At 39.0% G+C, this 15,045-nt stretch overlaps 1 protein-coding gene across 3 annotated transcripts in view; it reads left to right on the forward strand.

Annotated features, from left to right (window-relative positions):
- LOC146643770 (teashirt homolog 1-like) overlaps positions 1–15,045 on the forward strand; it is a 173,715-nt gene that overhangs the window by 53,400 nt on the left and 105,270 nt on the right. Inside the window, exon 3 of one of the 3 annotated variants that reach the window (XM_085395898.1) lies at positions 1,997–2,088. The exons of the other annotated variants lie outside the window; for them this stretch is intronic. The gene's annotated coding sequence lies outside the window, so the exon portion shown is untranslated. The remainder of the gene's footprint in view (positions 1–1,996; positions 2,089–15,045) is intronic. 3 annotated transcript variants of the gene reach the window in all.

Genomic DNA, 15,045 nt, shown 5'->3' on the forward strand with positions numbered 1-15,045 from the left:
CACACACTATCATTACTGTCACTCTCTGCTGAAACTTCACAGAGCAGCTGATGTGTGCGTGCGGGCCTACACGAGAGTTAAAACTCACTGTTTGTCTTTAATTCCTCTCAATTACAGGTTCCCGTGATGTTGAAGCTGCCTGTTTCCACTAACGCAAAAACGAATGCAGGACTTTTTTTTGAGTTTTTGTTATAAATGTGAAACTATGCCGACAGGTACATTTTGAAAAGCCTGAATGAGTCAAAGGAATTTGTTTCAATTCAAGCGGCGATCCCAATGATAGCACGTACTTTGCATCACGATTCAATTTTGAGGAAAACATGATAACTTTTCATATAACAAAACGTAATGTTTTAAAGCTGTTATCACTTCCTCCTGCCTCAGCATGTTCTTCCTGGTGTAATATTTAGCTTCCTTCTTCTTTTGTTGGTTTATTCTTCAGTTTTGTGCAGATAACAGTACAGATGTAGCAGCAATTGGAGAGCAGAGGTATACGGTGCTGTCCGACATCAAAACAAGTTAATCAATCGGACAATGGTGAAAGGAGAGAGTTACAACAAAATCAATTCACTCTTGTCAATAGTACTTTATCAAGCTTAAATCCTAATTGAAAATATACTGCATTGCAACCTGCTAATATGAGTCAAAGGCCAGGAATATTGGCATAACACATGACAGATGTCCTCTCACACAAAACGCATAAACGTGAACTGAGAGAACAAAGAAAACAATCAGGAATGCAAGACCTGTATATATTGTACCCAACATGTATCCATTTATCCATAAAAGACAGTCTGATGTATTTAGTCAAAATAACCCCATGAAACTGAGGTTAATCCATGTATTTGACTGTGTTAGTCATTTTTGGAAAATAAAATCTGTATTAAATCACTTAACATCTAAAGTTACAAAGTAAGTGACCTTTTTCCTAAATGTAGCAAACTCAGTGTCCTGGATTTTTGCTCTTTCTTGACTTCTGCAGAACTGCCAGGTATACAAAAGTACTTTCATTTTTCTTATGTGGCTCCCTGCCTAACAAGTTTGCACCACAATTCCCACATGCACTCCAAGTTGGAAAAAAGGCAGAACACATAAAATAAATTCAGCGTCCCAGCTCGTGTAAGTTGGACTCTCCGAGCAGGTGGTAAATCAAAAGGTGGATGAAATAAATGTGTTAAGTCAACGTGGTTTCTTTCAATGAATGTAGAGGACTGGGTTGTAATGTTTGGGGGATGTATGCAATCAGGGTATGATGCTGTATCTAGGGCTGCAGTTTTTCAAAGTGAATTGGACTGGGTAGTAAAAACTCAAAAAAACATTGTGAAATTCATCTATAGCCCAATGAATGTCAACATTCCAGTAAGTTACAAAAAGAAACTAACAAAGACGTCTTCTTTATTGTTGAATATCACCCCTAAAAAGAAAATAAAAGTCAGCACTAATAAAAACCTTTACATTGAGAGATGATTGTTTTGGTGAGCTGCAGCTATAAATAGAACTGAATTGGTCTGGATAGTAGAGAAAGAGCCAGAAGCAAGTATTACCATACTATACAAATGAAACAATATATTTAATAATGAGATAGAATAATTAAAAAACAATATTATGAAAACTGAATCTTTTCTTTCCATGTTTATTTCTCGCCTCTCGACTGATGACAGCACAGACTGGACTGGCCTTGACTTCTGACCGTCACTTGAGTTTGTGCAGTTTGTCGCCGAGGGCTGGAGCTCCTGGTTAGCTAAAGTCTAAGATGGAGCTACTAATTGTGCTGACTTGGATAACAAGCGTCTTATTCCCTCACTGAAGTATTATTGAGAACTGCACCCTGCAGGATAGAGATGGCTTTTATTTATCATGTCACGTGGAAAATTTATCCTTTTTCTTTCTCTTCTTCTATAAAAACACCTTTTCCTCTTTCTTCGTCTTCAGCAGTATCAATCACGTCCTTCTTTCTGCTTTCTTTTTGCCTTTCATTCTCGCTGTCTCTCTGCAGCATTATCCACCCAGTGTGACTTCACCCATCCTGCCCTCTGGTGACACAAGCTGCCCTTGTTAAGTGGCTCCAGTCCCTCTCCTCGTTTACAGGTGAAATCTATTCTCACACACAGGCCTCAAGGGCCCAACTGGACTGTAACAGAATTTCTCCACCCCCGCTGGGCCCCAGCCACAAAGCTGAGAATAAATGGCTAAGGTGCCAGGGCTGGACAGAAAAATCAATGCCTGTTTATACAGACATGACAGTCCCGGCGCCCAAGCAATTCTCATGCTTGCTCCTCTAGACGCTGTGTTATACTGTTTTTTTTTTTTTATCTTCTCCTCTCTCTCTCATGTGTCGTGCTCTTTCCTCTGCTGAGGACAAAATGTGTGCACTCCTGAGAGGACGGAACAGTAGGTGATGCCGCTCTGCTCATTTTGTCCTCAAATTGTTCTCTCCGCATGCTGATGTATTGAATGAGATCAGCTGAATGTTTTTGATAGACTAACTGTCACAAAAACAGTTTCATTGATGTTTCGCTGATTAAATACAGAGCACACCGTGGGGCCACGTGCTACAGCAGGATACTGTTTCTCAACTGGAGGGTCACAACCCCAAAAGCGTTTTACAGACATGTAGAGACAGGGTCGCACAGTGGACTCGAAAATGTTTAAATGCTTCAGATATTCTTCTTTATTCCTTTTATTTACCCTAATGAGCATAGGTTTCATGACCTTGATCTACCTTAAAAATATTCCTTACTACCTGCTTTTATGCTCTTTTCTCTTTTAGGACAAAGCACAGAGCTGAGGCATTAGGAATGGTGTGCATGTGACTCTCTGTATTCAGATGATGGACACATGAACCACGTTTTGAACTGTTGATCAGACAAAACAAGCCTTTAAAACATGACTTCTTACATTTCCTGGCCATCGCGAAGGGTGCTTTCACCATTTGTCTTAATTAATGAAGAAAATAAGAATTAATTGTAGCCTAGATCGAGTGCCAATAATGCATCTGTTTTCAAAGAAGAATAATTGTGGCAGGGTTGTCCATTGATCCAAACATATTGATCTTAGAGTATTTGAAACTTTTTAACTTGCATCATTACTGTGACAAGCCGTGCTTTCTGTCAAGTTGACTCGAACAACGCACTGCCCAGAGAGCCCGGCCTCCTCTCATTCAGTGGGTCACTCACGCAGTGTGCCTGCTTCTCATCACATGTCATGTTACAGCACTGTCTTTATCTTTTATCGAGGACAATTCATACCCCCGGGTGTTGCGGCAATTCTTTTTTTTTTTTTTTTTACCCAATGGCATCAATATTTTTTAAGTTAAAAATTCCAGAGTGGCGACAACGCTAATAGCAGCCATTCTTTATTCTTCATTCCAAAATGTTCCCTAATACACATTTTTCATCCTTCACTAGTATTTGTTTTTGCTGCTGTTGATCTATTCAGCATTCTTTGCCTTATTCTTTCTTATTGATTTTTTTCTGTTGTTTTTTGTGGATGTCTTTGATTTTATCTTTGTTCGCTCTCGTGTCGGTGTCTGCGTCTCAACTTTGTATGTGCTGCATGTGCTTTGTGCAGCGGGTTGTGCGATTCTCAGGGGGAGGTAGCACATACTTGTAACTCATTCTGATTTATGCCCCCTGTCTAAATAAAAACATAAATCACAGCACCTGCCACAGAAGTCACTCTCACAGTGGTCTAGCTGGTCCAGCTCTGCTCTGGGTTGTGCTGTTTTACCCCGATGACAGAAACACAATTGATTCCCTCATTGCATCAATTTGTCGCCTAATCTGGTGATATGTTGATAAATTTTACTGCTTCGTCAATTAATTTTCCTGAAAAATGGCTCCGGCCGCGGTGGACACATCAGTACTAAGGCGGTGGAAATAACGGTGACAAAATTAAGTGATAAAATTAATTGCCCCCTATCCCGTCTTGTGAAAACATAACTAATGAGGGAGGCAATTATAGTTGCATGTGGTCTCCTTCAGGAAAGATGGAGGGGGTGTTTGAAAAAATACTTCTATGGTAATTAGACAAGTGGGAGCAGAAGGATCTGGGGAAATGGTCATCTGAAATAGAGGGTGACTACAGAAACAGCGCAGTGGATAGATGTTTGTTTCAGCTCTCTGTCACTGTTGCGAAGGACAAACAAGTGGAAGAACCCTTTCAAATAGGAACATTAGTCAAATCAAGTGATAGTATTAGTAATCCCCCTCCTCTGTGACTAATGACTGTAGAGGCATGCTGGCTTCTCATTGCTTACTATATAAAGCAGAGACTAAAATTATCTCCAGTGTTTCCTCGTCTAATGATTTCTGCTACTGTATGACTTTGATGCGTATAGTTTCTGGTTACTTGACTCTCGTAGAAGTGGCATAAATTAGAGATAGATGTTGTTGTGATTGTTGTCTACAGGAGAAAGGGAGGTTTATTAGGAGGTTACTTCCACGCTGTTATTCCCAGAAGCTGGAGAGATGTGTTCCATGAAAGGTTCGACATTCACGTCAAGCCTTGTTATTGTACCATCAACGTTGTGCTTGTTATCAGCAACAGACGCTGTATATGACTGAGATAGGCGGTATATTTACACTGGGTTTACATTTAAATGTTCTCTTTCTCTCTCTTTTTATTTTTAAAGTTTAGATTTAATATATTTCATTGTCCCAAAGAGAATGCAAATCGTAATCTCTGGGGCCCCTCGGTCAGTGAAGAAGATCCTGTAGAGTATAAATAACTGGGCACCTGCAATTATCATGAGCCAGTTTTGTACTCTGAAAACTGTTTCCACGTATGATAACCTTTTCTATGGGCTTTATGCAAAGTAAGCAGGGTAGTGCATAATACTAAAAGCACTACTACATATATAGCATTATTGCACAGTTTAGGGGGGACATTCTTCTGCAACTTTACAGTTCAAAAAAGTCATATTTATCTAGCACTAGTCATTGATGTATCTCCTCAGTTCAAGACTGAAAAGTGAACAAACCCCCAGTCAATCCCCGGGAAAAACCCCATCCATGTCGTTGTTTTGGTTGCTAGCAGGTTGCTATGGTGTCCAACAGTTTGCATGGTAGATACTGACATGCCTGCAAACATTTGCGTACTGCTCACCAAGCAGTGGTCGAATTGTGAAAAGTGTGGTACAAACAGAAAAATACACTGGACTGCATTGCATTAAGGAACAGCTTTTACTTTGCAAGCAAATATTCTTCAGTTTCAGTTTGATCCACACTGTGCTCAAGTACAATGGCTGCTGTTTGCAGAGCAGTTGGCATCTATCATGCAAACTACAAAGAACTATGAGAATCTGGAAGTTTCCAAAGGTGTTTTTTTTTTTTTTTTTTTTTTTTTTGGTGCAGCGCCCTCTTTACCCAGTTTTACCCAAGTTTGCCCAGCATTATCCAGCAACTACTAGCCAACCAGTCTGCCAATACACTTTATTCCCTAATGACCAGAGGTTGCCAGGGGGTCTCCAGCCAGTCTCTAGGCTTCTGTGACCAAGGCCTCCCTTTAGCCAACACTCTTATTGGCTATTCCTCTTTAATAAATTAGTTAGGATATCCTTAAAAAATGATATTTTAAAAAATTGTAAAAGACCCTTGTGTCCAGACGAGACAAAAACTGAAACTCTTCAGGGATCCTAAAGCCACATACACATGACTACAATATTAATGTCTGATCTGATGGGCGATCGTGGCTCAAGAGTTGGCAGTTCGTCTTGTAATCAGAAGGTTGCCGGTTCGAGCCTCGGCTCCGACAGTCTCGTCGTTGTGTCCTTGGGCAAGTCACTTCACCCGTTGCCTACTGGTTGTGGTCAGAGGTGGCGCCAGTGTCCAGCAGCCTCGCCTCTGTCAGTGCGCCCCAGGGTGGCTGTGGCTACAATGTAGCTGCCATCACCAGTGTGTGGATGACTGAATGTAGTGTAAAGCGCTTTGGGGTCCTTAGGGACGAAGTAAAAGCGCTATACAAATACAGGCCATTTACCATCTCATTGTTAAAGTGCTGCTAAGAAGCTTTTTGTCGCCAGGTTAGATTAACCAGCTTCTTCAGAGTTTGGTTCTCCTTCATTATTGATACCATTGATATGGTAACGCCCACATTTTGAGGAAGAGACACTGACAAGTGATGCAGTATTTTAAAGTTAATTATTTTCAGTTTTCAGATTGTTGGGGGACCACTAAGCAAAAAAACCAAAAATGCTCTACACTCAGGGTTAGGGTGTTTTTGTGCAAAGGATCGTGATCACTGATATTTATTGGACGTGTAAGGAAAATACAGGCTGAGAGCAATAAAACAACAGTAACCCCATTAATAAAAATGACTTTATTAATCATGCAATTGTGATCATCAGCTGTAATACATTAGTTTGCATGCCTAATTTAGATGTGTAATTTAAATTTAATTTAAATGTGACTAGAGCTTTTCCAAAAACCTAAATATATTAAGTAGGCTGATCATAAAAGTCTGAGCATTTATATTACCATTAGATTCTTAAACTTAAAGCCTGACCTTTAAATGTCGCACTTCCTGTGAAAGTTCTGCTACATGTAGCAATTTGAGAGGCTTTAAAGAAGTTATCACAGCACACAGGAGAGGCATTAACAAAAGTATATTAGAATGGAGAATTCATTTTAAAACACTCTTGTGTCTGCAAACAACCTGGAAAGTCACTCTCAAGAGCACAAACATCATTAATACATTCATTAGGACGAGGTTAAGCTATTGAATTTTGAATGCCAGGGATACGCAACCAGGGAGACGCATTAACGTCTAATAATCACTATTTCTAGGTTGCTGGGCTTTTTTTCTATCTTTTAAAAAGGTAATGAGATACCTCCATCAAACGAATTCCCCGTGCAAAGGCGCTATTTCTCAAAGGAGCTCGACATAAGGGTGATTTCCTTAACAGTTGTATCAGCACTTGGGCCACTTAATATCTCAGAGAGGTGATATTCTGATGGGGTTGTTTTTAGAAGCGAAACATGCACAAACAAGACAAGTGTGTCTTGTGTTTGTATGTAAGCTGTATGCATCTTTGCGCTTCGGAGGAGTTAAGAAAGAGGAAGCTGTAATTCAACCAAGTAGTAAGTACCTATAGGATGTACACGGTTGCTCCTTATTTGAGCTTAAACACAACTTTGCATACTTTATTTTATAATATTTACATATTTATATAACATTTTATATGTTTTTTATGAACATGTTGGGTGAAGATTGAACATTATTAAAATAGAAATTGTTAGAAATGGATGAAAAGTATGTTCACCTGTCCAGATTCATCACCAGCAACTCATGTATTTATAGTCCTTTCTTTCTCCAGTGTCAGTTGTCAGTCACTCTGTCATCCTACCTGTTCACCAACACTTGCTCCATCTTCCTTCACAGCTTGCCTCCTCATGTGTCTGTATTTGTTTGTATATTTTTGCTACCTTTTGGGGTTTTTTGCTTTGTTTGCTTGTTGGATTTTCTTCTGTTGGTTTACCAGCTAGTGTTCAATTGTTCTTTATCTCACTAGCTTGTTTTCTGTGTCTTGCTTTTGGGTCTGAAATCCGAAACATAACATTTTTCCCTGTTTGCTTTTAAAATTCTGACACTGGACTTACAATTACATGAAAACATGAAGCCTTACCAGACGCATGCACTCAGTGATTGCTTTATTCGTACACTTTTCTGTTAAGAGATTGGAGCCCCTTTTTACCTACAGAACGGTCTTAATTCTTCATGGCACAGATAAAGCATGATTGATATGTGTTGATATGTTAGCATCACACAGTTGCTGCAGATTTTTTTGGCTGTGAATCACCTGTTAAAACATCCCAAATCCCCTTAACTGAGTATATTAAACTCATGGTCATGTTCAAGAAACCAGCTCAGGAAGATTTGAGCGACATGACGCACTAGGCTGTTGGTTGTATTGAGTGGTTATTTGAGTTACTGTCGCCTTCCCATTAGCCCGTACCACATCCATACCACATTCAGAGTCGCTTAAATTAACTTTATTCCCCATTCTGATGCTCCATTTGGTCTCAATTTAAACAGGTGTACCTAGCAACATAGCCAGTGAGTATAGGTTTACCCTACTTTGCACGAAACACTCTTTCTCTAAATGACAATGACTCACTTGGTGTGGACAAGTTCTGTCCTTTGATTTGCTACAATATGTGTAAATAAATAGGAAACTTTTTTAAAAAGGCTTTGTATATTTGACCTCGATGAGTAGCTGTGTGTGTGCCTTCTGACTAAATGGCAAATGGTTCGCTCTCTGAGAGAGAGAAAAAATGTGCACGTCGAGAGAGACAAAATTGCAGCAAGTCAACTCTACTAAAGGATTAAACAGAAGCTGCCATTAAGAATAGGTGTCTGTTTAAAATATAAATCACCCGCTTCTAGTTCAAGTTGTTAACTAAATAATTTAGCAAGAGGGATGCATTATCGACTTGATGTAAATGTGATATGAGTGGAAATCGGGATGTGTGACTGAGATGATAATTGATATGATAATGGAGTTAGGAGAAGACGGGACAATGGCAACAAATAATAATGAAAAGCTAAATAAAAGATGGGGTTAAAATTGTTAGTGGAGCCGACTGACACGCTAGAGAAACTTTACTGAGCCAGCCGTGGGGGTGCAAGAAGTAAAACGCAGGAGAAACAGACTGCCCGAGACACTCGGAGTACCAGTGCAATTCACAAGTTGCACAATGAGAGAATATGTTGAAATACTCCCTCTTGTTGAAGGCCTTCATCTCTCAAATGGAATGAAAGAGACGCCCTTTTACCCTCGGCATCTTAAACATCAGTAATTTTTTGATTTGCGTGCGATTAGGTTCAGAATGGAGGCCAGTATCATTAATGAGATCAAAAACTTGTGCTATCAAACACAGCTGATGTGGCCTTCAACTCTGCCTCAGACATTAGCTCCTCTTTCACTTCCTTTTTTTTCCCCATTCCTTCGGCATGGGAATAAAAGGATGAAAAAGACGATGGCGTGAGCGAGTGTGTGTGGGACTGTGTGTCTGTGTGTGTGAGTGGGGTGCATTAAAACTGCTGAAGTGCAGAGAGCAGCCCCATCTGGAAGATATCGGACCTAAATGAAGTTGTACAAAACCATTCCATTGATAATAAAGCTAATTTTTATGGCTCTGACAAGTATGTAATTATGTGCAGTGGTGCTTTTCAGATTTTATCACAGTCAATAAACTACCACGCTAATTTCATTCCTGTTTTGACATATTTACATGGAAATATTCGATTTGGGGGAATTAGGGGCCTTGAAAGCCGCTGATAGATGGCTTTTAATGATCTGTGACCCTCGGCCTGTGGGCTCATCTGTTTGTCGGCCCGTCGATCTCGCGGGAGATGTGCTTGGTGTTCTGATCTCCTTAGACGGAGTGCCATCTAGACAGTGCCGGCCAATAAGCCCTCAGTGCTGGCCCCCTTTTCTTGTTGGCTGATTTGTCAAGCTTGCTGATCTGGAAAGATTAAGAGGAAATAGTCGTTTAAGTGCTCCTTTTTATCTGTTATTTATACATCATAGATATTATCAGTGGACTTTCTTTTTCTGTTTTTTTACTGACCAGCCGTACAGTTTGGAACACTTTAACATTTAGTTCACATAAAACTGCTGTGTGAGTTCCCAAACTTAGCCCTTGCACTGAAAAACGCACAGCAACACACAACAACGCATGCACACCGAGGTCAACCCGGTCGACCCCGTGCTCAGCCTAGTGGTGCAGATAAAGTGCAGCTGGCATCACTGGCCAGATTCATTCTGCTGCTACAGGGGTCATCAGGGGTGACGAGGTCCACTTATGGGAGGTGGAAATTGGTGTCAAAAGTGGGAAATTTCTCCCCCCCTCTTCCTGTTGCGGCTGAGCACGTACAGCGTCTCGCAGGAGGGGAGCCGGTGTCATAAAAAGTCCATCAAAAGCACCAGTAATTACCCAGGAAATTGACAGTGAAATTGAAAAAGTTTGTGACCACGAAGGCAACCCATTCCCCACCACCTCCACGCCAAGATTCCTGCGGTGTGACAGCGGCGCTTTCGGTATGGTGATGTGTTGTTTCCGGTACCGACACTGTTCACTACGATAACCTTTATTGTCGCACGTCTGATTCATCAGTCACTCCATTCAAAGTTCAAGTGCGGATCCAGCTGTTTGGGAACAGCTGTAACATGGCAAAGAGTTTAAATGACGTCTTTCGAGCGACGCTGAATGTCTTTTTTACAAACAACAATTAAAGCACCTAGGAAATGCACCAATCTGAAGAAGGAGACGATAACTTAGATGGTTGTTTCTAAGACCTTAGTCACACAGTCACAGTAGATACAGAGTGCTATATAGCCTATATAGTTTTATCTTTTTTTTACCGAGCAACCCAAGCAACAGTGTTGGTTCTCCCTATAGAAGACATCAAAGAACCTGACGAATCCGGACCTGAAGAACTGTCATATTCATATTAATTCTTTGTTACTGTTCTCACTTTTCATCCACATTCAAGGGTATAAATGGCGGCATTAAGAAGAGGAAAAAAAAAAAAAAAAGTAAAATCATATTTTAAATTGTTCCTCCAAGGGTTAAATTAATACATTTTTAAAAGTCTTTCTCTATTGCCAGTTATTTTTGCATGTTTTTGAAAGCCACTGAAGAATCTTCAGCATTCATGATAAGGTGACATATGAGAAGACTCAAAGTGCCTCGAGCATTTGACTCAAACCCGATAAAGATGCACAAGACACATAAGTACATTATAATGCAGCTTGTCAATAGTAATGAAATTGTGACATGTTCAAGAACGGCCATGCGCGAGGAGGCCGCATTGTTCCTCTGATTTTAATGCCAATCTCCATAATCAAGATGAAACCACACACTGCCAAAACTGGCATAATACAGGCGCTCGCCGATGAGTGATTGATTGAATATGAAATAATGAGGGTTTTCTGGTGCTCTACTGGTCATCTAAAATTCTGAATACAAATCAAATGGAAATTTTATGCAATGAGATGTATTAATGGGATTCTGGAAGTGTTTTAAGGTCCTAATGTACAGCAATAAGCCGCATAGGTTGTCTCCGGGAGATGAACAGTTGTTGCTGTTGATAGGCCATTTTAGTGCATTACTGTCAAAATAATGCATGTCTGTCTGCATATATTCCAAGGCTCTATTACCCTTAACTTTGGATAATTACAAGAAGACTGTTTTTTGTGTGCATGGATTTTCCTTTTAAACTAATAAATAATGATTATTGAGTGTACCATTAATGTCACTTAAGCGACTGTGAAAAGCTGTAGGTTTTCCAAACATTGGTTTGATTTGTCTGGGTTTTCTTTAGTGTATTTGCAATTAGGTTAAAACAGTTTGTATGTTTTTTAGAAGTTAAATACATGTAGTTATTTTAGTTGCATTGTGAATATTATTTATTGGTTTAGGAAAAACTGTTTTTATGATTTGATAATAACAGAAGTTTTTATTCCTTTTTTTAGCAAATGTGCACAAGGAGCAACCAGTACTATGCCTATTAAGGACAACTGGGGCAGAGAGGTTGTAGATGTCATTCTGCTTGATTTATTTATTTCACTGATGTTAAGCGATATTTACAGATTATGGCCTGCAAAATTGCACATTAGAAGCACAATTAACATTTTTGTAGCCCAGGGCACTGTGGAGTAGATCGCAGCTGGTACCAGAGAGTACTGTCAGTTTCCCATGTTGCAACTGTGCATCGCGCTTCCCATGCAAGGAAAAATTTAACATGGGTAGAAAGGACAAAAGCCCTCATCACATCATTAGCGTCCCTGTTAATCTGTCTGCGTTCATTTAAATCTCGTTTAAGTACCTGTCCAGCAATTAAACTGAGTTTAAATGGAATGACGCTGTTGTGATTTTTAAATGGAGCGTCATCTTTTAGCCGACATATACCTTTTAGAGGTGTGGCCACCGCTTGGTCTGTAACCTGGGATTAAGATGCAACCTTGGCAACACACAAAGGATTGGCAATAGATGATGCATTGCATTGTAGAGAAGAATAAAAGAATATAAAGAAATGACTGAAATAAAAATGACAAATTGTTACAAGATGTCCTTGCTGAAGAGCTAAACAGCTGTTCTGAATTAGCTAATGTAGTGCTACCATGGGTAGTTTAGAACGAAAAAAGTCCAGGAAGATTTATAATTATTTCAATGTAATGATCCATAGCAAGTCCTGTTTGCTTTATTATTTTTTTTCTCTTTTAAATCAATGTTAATCTTCTGAATTTTTAATGTAAATAGATGAGCGTGAAAAATGCATCCACGAGTACTTCTGTGAAGTAAAGACTGTGTATACTGCAAAGACAGGCAGACAGGTATTGTGATTTCTTAAAAGGTAGAAATTCTGTAAACAGTACGTTGTTCAGGTTGTGTGCAGGGTGTGATTTCTGAAAAGAATAGCAGGGATATTATATGATAATTATGAACTATTATTGAAAAATTAGGAATATTATTAACTAACTGCAGCTTTTACAAGACTACTATAGCATATTTTTAATTAAATTAATATGCTTAATATTTCCAATCAGAAGTCTGCAGGGGAGCTAATCAAACATAAGAATACAAAAGGTTTAACGGACACGGTTTAACTCTTTCTTCTACTTAGTGCTATTTGACTAACTGTGTCGTGCCTTCAATATTTAATATGAAAATGAGCTCAAAATATTTTTCCTCTACTCTTTTGTGAATTTGGTTTAGATATAAAACAAGTCTGTCTACAAGCCTGAGTCATGCTGCTTCACTTGACTGCGACATATGTCAAGGAACATTTAAGGGGAAAGACAGTCTCTTGTTTGTTCATGCGACAGACGTTAGTGAACGTTCACTGGTATAGACTTAACAATCTAATCCGAATAATTAATTTGAGCCATACATCATTCCCAATCATGCAGGCGCCTGTTAGTTCATATGAGAGCTCTAAATGTGCTCGAGCATTGTAGTATACAATAATTACAAGTACAATTTGCTCATCCTTTCTCTGTACATATATTATGCTCTGCAAGTGAAAAACTTTTCCTGTACAAATACTGGATTTAAAACTGGGTATCGCAATTTTTGCTCAAATGATTTCCTATCCTCTTCTTGGTTGTAGATGCAGTGCACTTACTTGACCAAAGTAATATTTCAAAGTGGATTTGCTCTTTATGATACTGACGTAGGCTGACTCTTAAATACTCTTTAATGCATGTTTTATGTGGATGACGATTATGGCAATTCCATTTCTGAGGCAGTTGTGTGCTAGTGATCTCAAAGGATGTGTACTTCTTCCCATCTTTTCAGACTTGACCTCAGCATGACACTTAAGTACAGATGAACATTTAAAATATTTGACTGTTTTCGGTGTGGGTTTTTTTCACCACTACAGATGAGCTATGTAGATTCAGAGCAGGGTGAATATTTTTATTTTATATTAATAATGACATATAGCAGTTACTTGAGTTTTAATTTGACTTGTATGGCCTCACATGACCCATTTCCCTGAAGTGGGTAAATGGTTAAGAAAATGGAAGAATGGACGGATGTCACAGGATGACTTGTAAAGACAAACGATCCTAACAACAGGGTTTGAAGACTGGCTTTTAAGACAAATTTAAAGTCATTTTTATTTTAAAATGCCAGGACTGGAAAAAAAAATCAAGTACATTGTATTTGTATCATGAAACCAAATTTAATATTTGACCCTTGGAGAACTGTGGAAACGATATCACGTTAGAAACACAATGAAGTAAAAGTCACTTTCTCTAGCTCAGCCCCCAGAGCCTGTCCTTAGTGGTGTGTCCAATATTGAGTGTGTCAAGGCGGCATGCTTTGGGATAAGACAAGCTTGAATAACACGGCTGCACACCTATAAGCCAGGCATAAAGTGGGATTTGGCAGGGTTCTGGTATTTGGCAGGTGGGGGAACCCAAGATCTGGTGTAGCGGTGGAGCGTGAGGTGATGAATCACTTAAAATGAAGTCACATAAAAACCAGTATGAGCTCCAGTAGATTTTTCTTTGTGTACAAGCTGTGATCAGCTGACCTGTAATGCTGCTGCTCTAATGTTCGCTGCTCTTTGTGAATTTAGCCAATTGAATTCAAGCTGATATTAGAGCAGCTGGTCTACAATCCCTTGATAGTATAAAAGCTAGATTTACTTTTCTACAATCACCTTGAATATACATTGATACCCACTACTCCTGATATACCCTAACAGCACCAACTTTTTGTAAACTTTAGGACAGTATTGCAAACTCACCAGTTTTACCTGTATTAAATTGAACCCTTTTAACAACACAAAATTATTACACTTCAGTTTATTTTGCAAGATGTTTCACTACTTGGAAAGAAGCTTAAGCAGTCATTACGCTTAAATATAACCTCTCATCTTCCTTGTCTGTCCTGTCTTTCTTTCAATCATATTATATATAATTGAAAGAACATTTTTTTCTTCTCCTGAAAACAGCCACTTTGTCTTTGTTGATACTTTAGATACTTGAATAGTTGTATTTGAAATTGTTTTCCATTTTAATAACAATTTCAGGCAAGTTGTTTATCTTAAATCTTTTTCATTAGCTAGCTAGCTAGCGAGATGCTAGATGCAATGCTAACTAGCTAGCACTCCAGCCTCAGCTTTACATTTGTTCAAAAGGATTTGAATGGAAAAAAGGGATGTGTTGAGGATGTAAGAGGGTCCAGGATGTCATTTACTTTTCGCTGACCAAGTATCTCCATGTAGTGAGCTAGAAGCAGAGCCAGTCTGTAGCACATGAATTTAAAGTATTAATCTGCCTGTTGGATTTAATTACTCCTTTTTTGAAAGTGCTGAAACATCATTCTGGTTCACTTTAACCTATGCCTATAAGTGTATCTTCAATGCATTTAGGGCTGATTGAATGAATATAAAACTGCTATAACTTTAATTATGTCGCACATTTAGGTTTGGCTACTACTAGAGTCTTAAACTTCTCTCATTTAAGCAAAAACTTAAAGCTCTTTAACAAGTTTTGATTGAAAAAAGTCTGAAATCAAAAATGAGTTA

This window comes from Rhamphochromis longiceps, linkage group LG22, assembly GCF_057381845.1.
Source record: "Rhamphochromis longiceps isolate RC_006_pf linkage group LG22, R_longiceps_female_GT1.1, whole genome shotgun sequence".
Taxonomy (NCBI): domain Eukaryota; kingdom Metazoa; phylum Chordata; class Actinopteri; order Cichliformes; family Cichlidae; genus Rhamphochromis; species Rhamphochromis longiceps.